Raw genomic sequence first — 15,113 nt, 5'->3', positions numbered from 1 at the left:
TCACCTTCTATTAATCATTCTGCACCTCCCACTATTCACATATAGAATTTCTTTGTAATTATATTTCATATTGTTGATGAAAAAAGACCTCCTTATTGATTACTGAATAATAAAATTTAATTTTTTTCTATAATCCTACAGATACAGGTAACTTCAATATTACATTTAGTATTTGCATTATTACCCCCTTTTCACTTGCATTGTCATTAATCGTAACTTGATCCATTTGCTATTCATTAGCAACTTTACCTTTTTTTCAATAATATAAATTATAGACTTTTAATTCCAACCAGGATTGGCAATATTATGCTGTGAAAATGCATTCTTAGAGAATCTTAAATGGGATAATCAAGAGGTCTGGATAGTAATGCATACACCTGCACAGGTACAAAAGGGAAAAAAAGAAATATGAAAAATACAAGTAAATTCATTATGATTAAAGACTCTCTGAGTAATTGATTTCTTCGAAAAATCTTCTATTTTTAATATTGAAAATAATAGAAAAATCCCTTAAGTTATATTTCTTCAAATCGATAACATTTTTCTGTTGAAATTATGAAACAAAAATCTTCTGGTTAATATTTCCCTAGTTCAGTCTTCTAATTCGGTTTCATTTTTAGAAATACAGTTTCAAATTATTTAACTGTAACAACACACAGATTAGATTGTATATACAGACAGATAATTTGATGTCATATAGTTAAGGGTGTATTGTTTTAAATTTTTTATCAACTTAGCAAGTCTGATATGCTCTGAAACACTTCAGGGTGTATTGTTATAATTTTTTTATCAACTTAGCAAGTCTAATATGCTCTGAAACAGTTCAGGGTGTATTGTTTTAAATTTTTGATCAACTTAGCAAGTCTGATATGCTCTGAAACATTTCAGGGTGTATTGTTATAAATTTTTGATCAACTTAGCAAGTCTGATATGCACTGAAATACTTCAGGGTGTATTGTTATAAATTTTTGATCAACTTAGCAAGTCTAATATGCTCTGAAACAGTTCAGGGTGTATTGTTTTAAATTTTTGATCAACTTAGCAAGTCTGATATGCTCTCAAACATTTCAGGGTGTATTGTTATAAATTTTTGATCAACTTAGCAGTCTGATATGCTCTGAAACACTTCAGGGTGTATTGTTATAAATTGTTTATCAACTTAGCAAGTCTGATATGCTCTGAAACACTTCAGGGTGTATTGTTATAAATTTTTGATCAACTTAGCAAGTCTGATATGCTCTGAAACCGTTCAGGGTGTATTGTTATAAATTTTTGATCAACTTAGCAAGTCTGATATGCACTGAAATACTTCAGGGAGTATTGTTATAAATTTTTGATCAACTTAGCAAGTCTGATATGCTCTGAAACAGTTCAGGGTGTATTGTTATAAATTTTTGATCAACTTAGCAAGTCTGATATGCTCTGAAACACTTCAGGGTGTATTGTTATAAATTTTTGATCAACTTAGCAAGTCTGATATGCTCTGAAACACTTCAGGGTGTATTGTTATAAATTTTTTATCAACTTAGCAAGTCTGATATGCTCTGAAACAGTTCAGGGTGTATTATTTTAGATTGTTGCTTCACACGAAGCAAATCTTATATGCTGTGACAGTTCAGGGTATATTATTTCAACGTTTTCCTTAACGGGTAGGAGATTCAATGTGCTCTTGCACAGTTTCGGGTGTATTATTCTCATCTTAGCTTATCAGTTACCTAATATGATACACAATTATTTTTAATTATAATTCTTGATTACATATTGGCATTGTAAATATCTATGTTGTATGCAATGAATAGTTTTCGCAAGTGCCGGGTACATAAAGCATTCGTGCCGCGTCAACCGCGTCGCGACCGTACTTCATCATCCCGATATCGTTCATCGGGTTCGGTTGGGGGGTGCTGTGTATATAAATGTGTTATATATTGGGGGGTGATATATAAATATGTTAATGTTAGAAATAGTTATTCATATAATTCATAATATTTAGTTATTCTATGTTTATTATGTTTCTTTGTGTTTTCAGCTCAGCACTTCACTACCAGTGGCTGAAGCCCTCCTTAACTCAATTTAAATTCATAAAAAATTCAGTTTAATAATTTAAATTTTTATTTTAATTTTAAATTTAATCGCATAAAAATTCCTTTTTTTAGTTTAAATTGCTTTATAAAATTTTATTTGAAATATTAATGAGTGGGTTTTTAAAATTACCTTTTTTGTAAATTATTTAATTTTTGTTCATTTCATTGACAAAATTAATCATTTGAATAAGTTCAAGAAATTAAAAAAATAAGTAAATATATATAGAGGCAATTTCTTAATTAAATGCAGCTTTTAAATCTGGTTCATGTAGGATATAATGTTTATTTTTAATTTTTTTTTTATTTGATATATATTATATTACATAAGCTTTTTCTTAAATTTTTTTGGTAGGTGTTAATCAAATTGAAGGTTAGAGCATATTTATATCTAATTACAGTTTTAAGAATTTTTTATTTTTTATTTTATTTGAAATATTTTAAATTTTGAATACCCTTTGCATTCCCCAATCTGCATTCAGCCAACCAGCTTCAGAGAAGATGCATGCTTGCATGTTAGTTTAATTTTTTCAAACCAGAGTCAGCTGATTTTAGAGGTGCCATAATAAATTATTTCACTTTATTTGCTTTTTTTTTATTAAAACAATTAACTTAGTTGCAAAATTTACCAATTTTTTGTGGTAAAAACCTAAGTAGAATGATTATTTGAAAAAAATCCATCTACCATAACAGTAATCCAAATTACTTCAAAATTTAATAATTTTTTTATGTAATATATTTGCCTTGCATATTAAAAAGGCGTGTACTGATTCTGGTTTTTAGTGTGTAATTATTTTATTTTCACATATTTTGAAATTGTGGGGTAAATAAAGTGATTGGTGAAAATAAAGTGTGAAATTAAAGTGCGATCAATATCAAAGTGAGAAATTAACGTTATCTTCCTCACTACAAAAATTTACAAACTATAAATAAAAATGAGACTAGAAATAATACAGATTACATTCCACATCTCATCAACTCTTCACTTTATGCTGCATCCTATTTCTTCAGACTACCAGATCGACCGATTCTTTCAGCTGCTCGATGGATTTGATCTTTGGATTAGCCTTGGCGATAAATGTATAGCTGTGTTGCCAAATGGTAAAATATTAAGGTACTACTAATTCTTTACTACACCATATAATTTCATGATAATACTAGTATTTATTAAGACTCCATCCGTTTATGTAATGTTTAGCTTCAGTTAGAGCAACCAACTATTGGAGATACTCACTCTGTGAATTCAACCGGCCATTATCACTTGCCTTGTACCAGGGGCCAAGGTCAGGGCATTAGCCCACTGTGGCTAGTCTAGTGGTAACTCGTCATTGCAAGTCAAATGATTTCAAAGTCGAGAGTTCTAAGGTTCAAATCCTAGTAAAGACTTTTAAATGGATTTGAATATTAGATTGTGGATATTAGTGTTCTTTCACGGTAGGGTTTCAATTAACCACACATTTCAGGAATAGTCGATGTGAGACTGAACAAAACTACACTTAATTTGCATTCATACATATCATCTTCTTAAGTAATACCTTATGGTGGTTCCCGAGGCTAAACAGAAAAAGAGCGGGTCAGGCCATTAGTTTAGACTCCAGTTTATATCACTGATAGGTAACTTTCTCTTTTGATACTGCAGGTACTTTTATTTCTAAATTTTAAAAAAAATTTATGTAGATCTGTCATTAAATGTCATGCGAAACACAGAAATTTTGTGTGGCAAATTACAACATAATGCAATAAAGGAAAAAACAGTATAATAAAGAAAAGAAACTTAATAGTGTTACATATCAAGAAATGCCAGTATCTGGTCAATGCCTAATTTGTCTCTGATAAATATTTTATTTGAAATATAAACCACCAAAACACAGTAATTAGATAAGTTACACTTGCCATATTAATTTCCACCGACTGTTTTTTTGCAGTACCCTGCATCTCCAGTATGTATTAAATTCTATTTTTATTACATTAAAACTTATTTGTTTTAATGATATCTATTTTTTATGATAAATTATAATGTTATCTTTTGTGAAATTTTAAATGATATTATGAACATAATTAGGGTATACAACATACCCTATTGTACAGGTACAACGTATACCAAAATGAAACGACTAGTGCTAAATAGGGAATCTTAAAGAGCTGCATCAAAAACCAGTCAAATGACCTAAGACAAAAAAATGAACATAAATGTACTGTGAAAATTTATAATTTATAATTATTTAATTAAATAAAATATTTATAATTTACACAAAAATAATACAAATAAATTAAAAAGAATAAGATAGAATATAATAGCAAGTGAAGGTGTAAGATACTGCACAAACCGGTTATTGGAACATAAGTATAAATAATCTAATTACTGTGTTTAGGTGATTTAAATTTCATATAATGTTAAATTTTATATATATATATGTATATACAAATTTTTATGAATTTTGTTACAGCAATTAAACTTAATAACTTATTATGTACATTTCTTGGCTTACAATATTTCAAGAATATTTTGAGTATTTATCAGTTAACAACTGTACATCATTTGATTTTTTTTCATCGTTGTTAATAAAATTGAAATGCAACATGTACTTATAATTTAACTCAATTATTCTTTTTGTAGAAGACAATTATTCTTTTATAATGTAAAGAATAGCCATGAAAAGCAACTGATTTTGTTTGATTTCATGTGTAAAATAAATGAAATAAGAATCAAATTATTGTCGTGACAGTCATCTTTTCACTTAGATACCTCCTTAATTATAATAAAAATGAATTTTATATATGTTTACAGATAGAGAATGGGTTTTGATAGATGAAACAAAGCAATATCTTCATTTGACGTATTATTTTAATAGAAAATATACTGTGTAAAAATTTAGAAGTGATTTCACAAGTTTTTTTGTTTTTGATAATGGAAATTCTGTTTAGTCCTTTATTGTTTTAATTGCTTTGACAATGAATCTCTTGCCTGACGGGGGCTTGAAAATTTAATGAAACCATGCTTGCACCTCTTTGTCAAAATTTGTTGAATATACTTATAAAGTAGATGGCACATAAATATTTCATGAATTTTAAATACCAGAGCAATCAAAGCAAGTGGAAACCTATATAAAATTGTAAAAAATAATAAGAAAATAAATGATGCATTTCATTCTATAAAAATATTAAATATGATTTTAAAAAAATAATATAAAAATTAGTAAAAGGATCAGGTGGTATACCGATATCCTGTATCGATTTTTGTTACCATTCAACATTATTCTTAGCTGAAAATTTTAGCTCGGCCAAGTAGGTTCATATAACACACATTCCTGGATGCGATATAGATTTGTTACCATCTACATCAGTGAACCTTAATTCAGAATAATGTTTTTGCATTTATTCTTGGTAAAGCGCTCTGATCTTGTACGAGAGGAATCCTTGCTGCCTTAAAAGGGGCTTAGAATTTTTTTGAGCGAGTTGTCTTGTTTAGCAATCTAACTTTCTCACCTTCTAACTTCAACTTTTTTCCTTTATTTTCTTCTACCTTGATCTATTAAAAGGGTGTTTTTCAATGATTTCTCAATGGATATCTACCCGATGCGGGGTCCGTAAAAAATTCAGTGTTCTTTGTATCTATCTAGTCTGGAAGAAGGTAGCTTTTCTTGTGTACCTACCTAGCTAGTGATTCTATTTCTGTAAAAAATGTCTATATAAATACTTGTACCTCAGGTTAAATATTTAAGAAGTAAAAATGGACCACCTAATCATTCCTAATAAATATTTTTGTTAGAAAAAGTTAAGTGCTATCATACATGAAATGAATTAAATAACTAAAACAAAACTATTTAATTTCACAACCGCTAATTGAATTTGTCTTATTTTCTTTTGTTTCAGGTAACTCAACGGTTCATTTAATATTCTAAGGGAGAGCTGCCATGTAAGTGGCCCTCCTTACATTGTGGTACTCCCTTTTATTGTAGGATAATTTTCTACTAAAGGTACTTACTTTTGTTATTATTGTTTAATATTATAAATTTTCATGTTAAAAATAAGTTGTGTAGTTTTTAAGTTGATAGTATAATATTCTTATAAAATCGCGGTAGGTGCCTAGTCCCAGTAGGGTCCCCTGATAGGAACTTTCCTTTAGGGAATTTTTTATGTCTATTTTTGTGCATGTTTCTATTTCAGGTTCAACATAAAGTTTACATTAAAATTACTTAGATAAGCAGTGTAAATTAAGTTTTATGAAAATAGATATAAATTTTGTATATGCTGTGTATGTTTTTTCAGGTACAATGTAGATATTATTTTATTATTAGTTAAGTCGCGTCCACGATCCCAATGCCTAGTCCCAGTAGGGTCCCCTGATAGGAACTTTCCTGTAGGAAATTTTTATGTCTATTTTTGTGTATGTTTCTGTTTCAGGTTCAACGTAAATTTTACATTAAAATTACTTAGATAAGCAGTGTAAATTAAGTTTTATGAAAATAGATTTAAATTTTGTATATGCTGTGTATTTTTTTTCAGGTACAATGTAGATATTATTTTATTATTAGTTAAGTCGCGTCCGCGATCCCAATGCCTAGTCCCAGTAGGGTCCCCTGATAGGAACTTTCCTGTAGGAAATTTTTATGTCTATTTTTGTGTATGTTTCTGTTTCAGGTTCAACGTAAATTTTACATTAAAATTACTTAGATAAGCAGTGTAAATTAAGTTTTATGAAAATAGATTTAAATTTTGTATATGCTGTGTATTTTTTTTCAGGTACAACGTAGATATTATTTTATTATTAGTTAGTTAAGTCGCGTCCACGATCCCAATCCCTAATAGGGTCCTCCTCCCTAAGGGGGAGGTTTTTAGTCGGTGAGAGCCCGACACTACCGTCTGTTGCGGGCGCAGACGGTGGCTGGTAGAGCTTTTCCTCCTCCTACGCAAAAAAAAAAAAAAAAAAAAAAAAAAAAAATTAACAGTTCATATTAAGTGCATTACTAATCTTTTTGCCAAGTGATTTTGAGTTATAGGTGCTGTACTGGGGGTACTTTTAAATTCATGGAAGCTGTGACAAAAAAAAATGGTTACTGATTCTCAAATATAATATTGAAAGCGGAAAATGGTTATGGAAGATAAAAGAAAATTTTAGTTAAAGTGACTATCAACCGTAGTTTCAAATCTGGATTGAATAAAAAGTAAGTACTGTAAATGTCTAATAGAATTTTTAAAACGCAGCAAAATATAAAAATCACATCTAGAATTGGGCATGGTATTTTAACAAATATTGGGTGCTGAATTCAAAACTTATAAAATTTTGTGTAATACATTGCATTTTTAGATACATACGATTTATTTACCAATAAATGCATAATCAGTGTCATACCAATATTTCAAAAAAGTTATTATTTTTATGTATTCATTTATAATTTGTTCAAATCAGCTAAGTTTTTGTTATTCAAATACAGATGAATTGAAATATATTCAATAGAGTTTTTAAACGATTAAATCATTGGAACTAAGTTTTTAAAATAAGTTTACAAATGTTTTCTCGCTTATACGATGTTTTATCAGTTTCTCTAAATAAAAACCAACAACAGTCATCAATCATTCTAGCGTCCCATCTTCCTTGGTAGTGATGCTGACGGAAACGGTCTCCTTGCTCATCACTGACAGAGCACAAATTTTCAGGAAAAAAGTCTAGGTGAGACTGTAGGAAATGAATTTTTAATGACATCCTACGTACTAAATATTTGTAGTTTTTTAACAGCTTATTAACCATAAACATAGTTTTCATCTTTTCTGTTGCCTAAAAAACACCAACAATGTCTCTGAAGGACTTCCATGCAGCTTAAATAACAGGGCTCGTCGTTTCCTGTTGAACCGTTCAGTTACTGAGCATCATATAAAAATAACACGAGGCACCCAGATTTTATCTTGATCCCTGAGTGCGCAATCCAGAAATAAGTTTTTCTTTGAGATTTATGCGTACATTTACCTCTAATGTAACAATAATTGTCTGGATGATTTGAGCATCCATCAACTTTTTATAGGCCATGTAGCAAATAAAAATGAGAAAAAAATCTCTTCAGTATTATAAAGAATTTATGAAAATATAGCAAAACACTAATAACTGTGTGAACACAACACACAGTATAGACAATTGAAGTTTTGACTGAATATAATTTTAAGCTCTGTAGTAGGCAACAACAGATGTCTGTATGATTTGGCTGTCTCAGCGGACAGCCGAATCATCCAGCTTTTGACCCAGTTCTTAAGAATCCTAATATGAGGGAGTATGAGGATCGTCCACGTTGTACTGCGCCTGTGGGTGTCCGTACACGACGTCTGCTGCAGCATATGAGTGTTAACTCTCCCTCGTTCTTTCCATCATGTCCGTGCTCGAACCCCCCCGTGGAGAATACACTATGTAAATTTTACGTTTGATCTTATAACATAATATAAGCATTCCACGCCACCTATTGTTTTTTGGCAGATGTTTCAGTTTCTCCTCGCCAAGTTGAACCCAGGCGTGGGGATATATACTGATGGGTCGAAGCATGGCGGTAACGTTGGTTGTGCTTTTGTTATCAATGAACAGTCCTATATGTTTGGCCTACCCGGTGTTACGAGTGTGTTCACCGCAGAACTACTCGCTTTGGATAGGGCTCTAAGTATCGTTGGCCCTAAATATAGGAGCATTCTTATTTGCAGTGACTCGTACAGTGCTCTCCAGACATTGGAAAACCTTTATTCCAAACATCCTGTCATTGACATTTATGAGTTAAATAAACGCAACAGGGAGGTAGGTTTTTGCTGGATCCCCAGCCACGTTGGAATTCTAGGTAACGAAAGAACAGATTCTGCTGCCAAGGAAGCATGTATTCAGCCTCCTTTCACCACCCGAGTTAGTACCTTTGATTTTATCAATCATATAAAACAATCACTGCGAGCGAGGTGGCAAAGTGACTGGACGGCTACCGTCGATAATAAACTCCAACGGATTAAGTGTTGCCATGGGGCTCCTCTTGCAGAAACTCTCGTCGTGAGGAAGTTGTCCTCTGCCGGTTACGGTTGTGACATATGAGGATCACACACGAATACCTAATGTCAGGAGAAATGTTTTAATTATTTAAAACAAATAATTTTTATTAACTATTTTACATCTACAATGATATTAGAATACAAGAATTAATTACATTTTTAGTAAGTAGAAGCAAAGTATATAATGTGCTAACACCAATCAGCTATGCTTAATCTAATTACATGTTCATTCATTTAATAGGTAATAGGTAAAAGAATAGTCGATGAAACACATGATGTTACTGTTCCCAACTGTGAGGTACATTTCGTGAATAATTTTCTTTGACCTAGCAGAAGTCTTATCTTCAGTTATTGAATTACATAATCTGTCGCAATCACAATGTACTGATGCATATAAAGCACAAAAGAGGTAAGAGGTACAATTTCTTTCTATTTCATTAAGAATAATGATTTTCATACACGACCAGTCCCAGGGGTGAACGGAGTGAAGGTGTTGCTTGTAGAGCTGAAAGATTTTCTGCGTTTTAGTGGGCTTGGCCTACTCTGTGTAGAAGATGATGGGCAATTGTTTCAGTCCTCACTTTCCTTACTAAGCCCGGCATGAAATGCTTTTTTCTTGAGAATGCCAATGCTATTTTGTGGGACATGCATCTCGTATCTTGTCGCATTCAATCTTTTGTTTACGGCAAATGACATATATATATCTGATTATAATTATTTTATTGATTTATTTTTTCAAAGTACAATTTCTTCCTAAGTAACTAGAAATAAAAAAAAATTATCTTAACAGTTCCGGTTCCTCTATCGTTTTTTAAAATAAATATTTAAATATCAATCAGGTTTAAGGTAATTCTTGATTACAAATCAATATTCAGCTGTTCTTCATGATTTTCTGGCACCATGACTATGTCACTCATAATATTAGTATAATCATTAGATTATAATCTACAGATTTTAGTTTAACTGTAAGTTTGCTCACAAAAAATGAATTACAAAACAAATCTCACAGTTGGAAACAGCAATATCATATCTTTCATCAATTGCTCCTTTACCAGCACTAAATAGATTGAAGGAGTGGTTGAACAAGTCATTACATTGTAAATTCCTGATCTGTGAATTCTGTGCTATACAAGTCATGCGAGATACAAGTGATACCATATAAAGTTGATTTCTTTAAATTTACGATGACACTATACAACCAGTCAATGTGATGAACAGAGTGAAAGGACCAATTTCAGGGCTGAATATCAGCTATAGTTTAGTCAGCTTCATGCTGGTATGCAATAATTTTTGTGGGAAAGCCATCAGGAAAACCATTAAAATATCCATTTTCCTCAGAAAGCCTAACTATTGATGTTCAGTTTTTATTAAGATTGGCTCAGCGTTTTTTTGGAAATAGATATGTGTTCATGTCAGGTTATCTGTTGAGTTATGACTGCTTCAGAGACATAAAAATATTAATTATTGTGAACTAGATTCCTTGAGTCGATTGGAATCCCTTATTCGTCAAATAGATTCCATGAATATCGATTACATCTTTGAGGTTTGTCTTGGATAAAATTCTGGATTTATCTCTTAGGCTGAGGCAATAGCTACTTTCTTAATCGCCCCTTAACAGAGTGATATCTGTCTGCTTATGAGACTTATATCGCAGGCAAATTATTATATTAAAAGCACAACAGACTAAACTTAGATGTCTTTATGAATTAATTTACACTTCTTATAATTTAATTCACCAAATTTCTTCATAACAAAAAGCATAAAGTTAAATTTTATAATTTTAAGGTGAATTGAATTTTGTGTTAACTAAATATCATTAAACAAAAAAATTATACAAATACAACTTATAGACTTTGTTACTTATTTGTAATTTTATAATAACTAAATTGGTAAGTTTTCTTTTTCAGCAATGTCAGATGGAGAACTTTTATCCCAGAATTTAGCATAAAGAGAATTGTCATTTTCATCAAATTAGATTGGAGAGGAAACAGTAATCGATGAGTTTTCAATTTAATTATTACAATATATAAAACGTGCAATGCAATAAGTAAAAACCATTAAAAATTTAGTGTAGAAAAGTGTTAACATCAATGTACATTTAAGAATGTCCAGCAGCTCTTATGGAGGGAAAGACATGTGTAAGAAAACATTAGAAGGGCTCTAGCAAAAAAAAAAAAGAGAAAGTGTCTTAGGGTCTTTAAGTTGGGAGAAAACATTTAAAAGAATTAGGAAAACTTGGGATTAACTCATTGATTCTTGATTCTACTAATCTTTATTTATTTTATTATAATATTTAAAGGCTTATCTCTATGTAGAAGCTTATGAATGTAATTAAATTCCATTGTATGAATAACAATTTGTCTTTAAAATCAATACAATATTAGTAATGAAGCGATTAATTTGGATAACATCTAAAGTTCCAGGTTGTCTTTCAAATTACTTCATATAAGAGGTGAAGCATATTGTGGCAGGTTTTAATGTATCTACCAAAGAGAGAAACAATCTGTTTAATTTTAATGAGAAAGTTTTTTATGTTTTTTGGGGTAAGAGTGACATCTCCACTTTCACTGTTGGGAAATGGTATTTATAACCACCGATATTCTTATGCAGAATTTACAAAATTTGCTAGAGTATTATAATTTTCAAACCATATAAAGATAACATATATATATATTTTTTTTTGAATAAGTGTTAAAGAGAATAAAGCTCAAAGAGACGAAAACCCTTTAAATCATCAATTCACTTTCAGGCGTGTCTTTTAATTGCAACTTACCTGTAAATTATGGTAGTAAATAATTTACTTTGTTATCCACTAAAAATTTGTGTACCTGCACTTACATGTAGTTTCTGCCTTAACTTAAAATTATATTTAATAAATGATGTCATTTTGTGATAATAAAATTCTTAACAGTTAAACCAAAAAATATAATTTTAATAGAACATATTAGATGAAGAGGTAATCATTGAAAATTAACGTAATCATGGCAGTTTATTTATTGACTAGTAAAGAAAAATTGTATTTTAAATCACTTTTGGTATTTTGCAATGTTGTTCAGGGGAGGTACAGTGGTGGGAGAGTTTCTATTATCAAACTATAATTTCTAAAAAAAAATAAACTCGCCTTAACAGCTGCTGTTGATGTAGTCTACTATCGACATAATTTGTCACTTCCAATCTATTCTCAGCAATATCATATAAAATACACTTTTACACCTTCAAATCTAACATTTGTCTCCGAGAGCATTTCAGCATTACTTTGTTCTTAGTACCATATTAAATTCTTAATCTTATTAATGTATTACTTTTCATTTTACCTTCATATCTTTTGTGATCAAAAAGAAAACAAAAACAAAAAAAATATGGGGTTATAGTGGTTGTAACTTTTAAAGTATTGTTGCTATAAATTTATATGTAAATTACAATTCAATACTATTGCAAACAATAATTCCATTTTACTATTTAATTTAATCTTCACTGTAGTTATTCTATCTCTTTTTAGAGCTTAATTTATTGTTAAATTCATTACAAAATGAAGCTGTATTTGTCACATATCTACTAGTTTATCTGAAAATGTAATAACTATATCAAATATTATCAAGACTTACAAATATTACCTCAAAAGTTACTAATGAGAAATAAATTTTTAAAAACCAAAAATGGACTGATAATATAGAGATAGATAGAATGGTTGATAGTAATAAATGGATTTTTATTCTGTTTTTCATATACTGACTCTGTTCTTAAAGTATGTTCTGTATTACCTATCCAAATGCTACTTGAACAGAGTAAGATGTGTATTATAATGTATTTAAAATATCGTACTCAAATGCGTGATAATTAAAAGAAAGTGTATAAGTATATTGCTATGTTTATTCTTTATAAATATTATTGTGCAGTGTACTGACAGGACAGCTTAACAGCAGGTGTACTATTATATTGATAAGATAATTTAATTTTTGTTTCCATTAGCAAACGTCTAACAAGACGTAGCAATTTCCCTGTCTTTGGAAAATATTTTAAATTCTTTAAGATAAAAAAAATTTCATTTTCAATTTTCTGAAATATTTTTAAAACATTATTTCTAAAGATTAAATAAAATTGAAAATTGCGTGATTGCACCTTTAAAAAATTATTCACTACATGGATTGTAACCATCTAAATAATGAAATTCAGAAAGCTGCCCCCTTTCTGTTCTGAGTTGGAAACACCCTGCATAATCCATTACATCATGGTAACAGTATTGGAAAGAATAGTGACATCATATTTAATGAATCACTAGTTATCACATCGTAAAATATCAAACTGAAAACTTAGGAATTTACATAAAAAAAGTTTTAAAGTATACACTATTAATCAAATCATGTGAAATATACATTTAGTTAATATATATATATTTACATACTTAACCCTGCTTTTCCTGTTTAGCCTCCGGGAATTACCATTAGGTATTACTTCAGAGGATGATATGTACGAGTGTAAGTGAAGTGTAGTCTTGTACAGTCCCAGGTCGACTATTAAAGAGATGTGTAGTTAATTAAAACTCAACCACCAAAGAACACCAGTATCCACAATATAGTATTCAAATCCGTAAAAAAGTACAAGCACTTGAATGCTGAAACTCTTGACTTCCAAATCACCCGGTTTGCGAAGATGCATTCAGCACTAGACCAACCCGGTGAGTGTACATACTTAATCCTTATTTCAGAAAACATTACACATATTTAACCTCCTCCCTCTTCATTACAAAATTAAAAAAAAGGAACCTAATTTGATGTATATAACAAATCTACCTATAAGGTTGGAATTCTCTTAAGTAGAAAATAATTATATCAAAACACATTCGAAAATTATGAAATAAAAACACAACTACAAAATGGCCAGAAACTTCAAGACTTTTTGGCTATTACGTAAATATGTTTTCCTCGTTCAAGAAAACCGCCAGTAGTATAATCTGATGTCGAGAAAAAAAAATTGCCACTCTGAAAATGATCGAAAAAGCGACTGAAGCTTGTTTTTAAAATGTTACATTGAATAAATCTAGTTTGGTTTGTCAAAAAATAAAATAATAGTTTCACAGCTGCCGTCAGACAAAAAAAAAACAGTATTTTCTGCTTGAAATTAGTACCGTTACCATTAATCATCTCAAGTATGTATGTATAAACGCACCGGGTTGGTCTAGTGGTGAGCGCGTCTTCCCAAATCAGCTGATTTGGAAGCCGAGAGTTCCAGCGTTTAAGTACTAGTAAAGCCAGTTATTTTTACGCGGACTTGAATACTAGATCGTGGATATCGGTGTTCTTTGGTGGTTTGAATTCAATTAACCACACATCTCAGAAATAGTCGAACTGAGAAATGTAAAAGATTTACACTTCATTTACACTCATACATATCATCCTCTGAAGTATTATCTGAACGGTAGTTACCGGAGGCTAAACAGGAAAAAGAAAAAAGTATATATATATATATATGTATAGCATAGTCATATAAATTACTTAAGTATATGTAAATCATGTTCCATTACGCCTTGGTAACAGAATTAGAAGGAACAGCGACGTGTTCCGAGGAATCACTAGATTATCATATAGTAAATCAAAATAAAAAACTTGCCGGCCTCCGTGGCGCGAGTAGTAGCGTCTCAGCCTTTCATCCGGAGATCCCGGTTAGGCATGGCATTTTCGCACACGCTACAAATCATTCATCTCATCTTCTGAAGCAATACCTAACGGTGGACACCGAGGTTAAAAAAAAGTAGCATTTAACGCACTATTAATCAAATCATTTGATATATACATTTATTCATGAACTAAAATAAACATTCTGTAGATTGCAATAATTAGATAACGCCTCGAAGAACTATCTATAATCATTTATAAAAAATGCATTAGTATTCTAAGCTGGAACGCTAGAATCTAAATATTTTTCAGGATATTTATTAACTAATTCAACAGTAAACATATTTTTAAATCTTCTTATTAAATTACAACATTCAGCTTTGGTCCAAGTTAAAAATGATTTGTTTTGCTT

Source organism: Lycorma delicatula, chromosome 6 (assembly GCF_047948215.1).
Source record: "Lycorma delicatula isolate Av1 chromosome 6, ASM4794821v1, whole genome shotgun sequence".
Taxonomy (NCBI): Eukaryota; Metazoa; Arthropoda; class Insecta; order Hemiptera; family Fulgoridae; genus Lycorma; species Lycorma delicatula.
The sequence above is the reverse complement of the archived record's forward strand: the minus strand, read 5'-3'. Positions refer to the sequence as shown.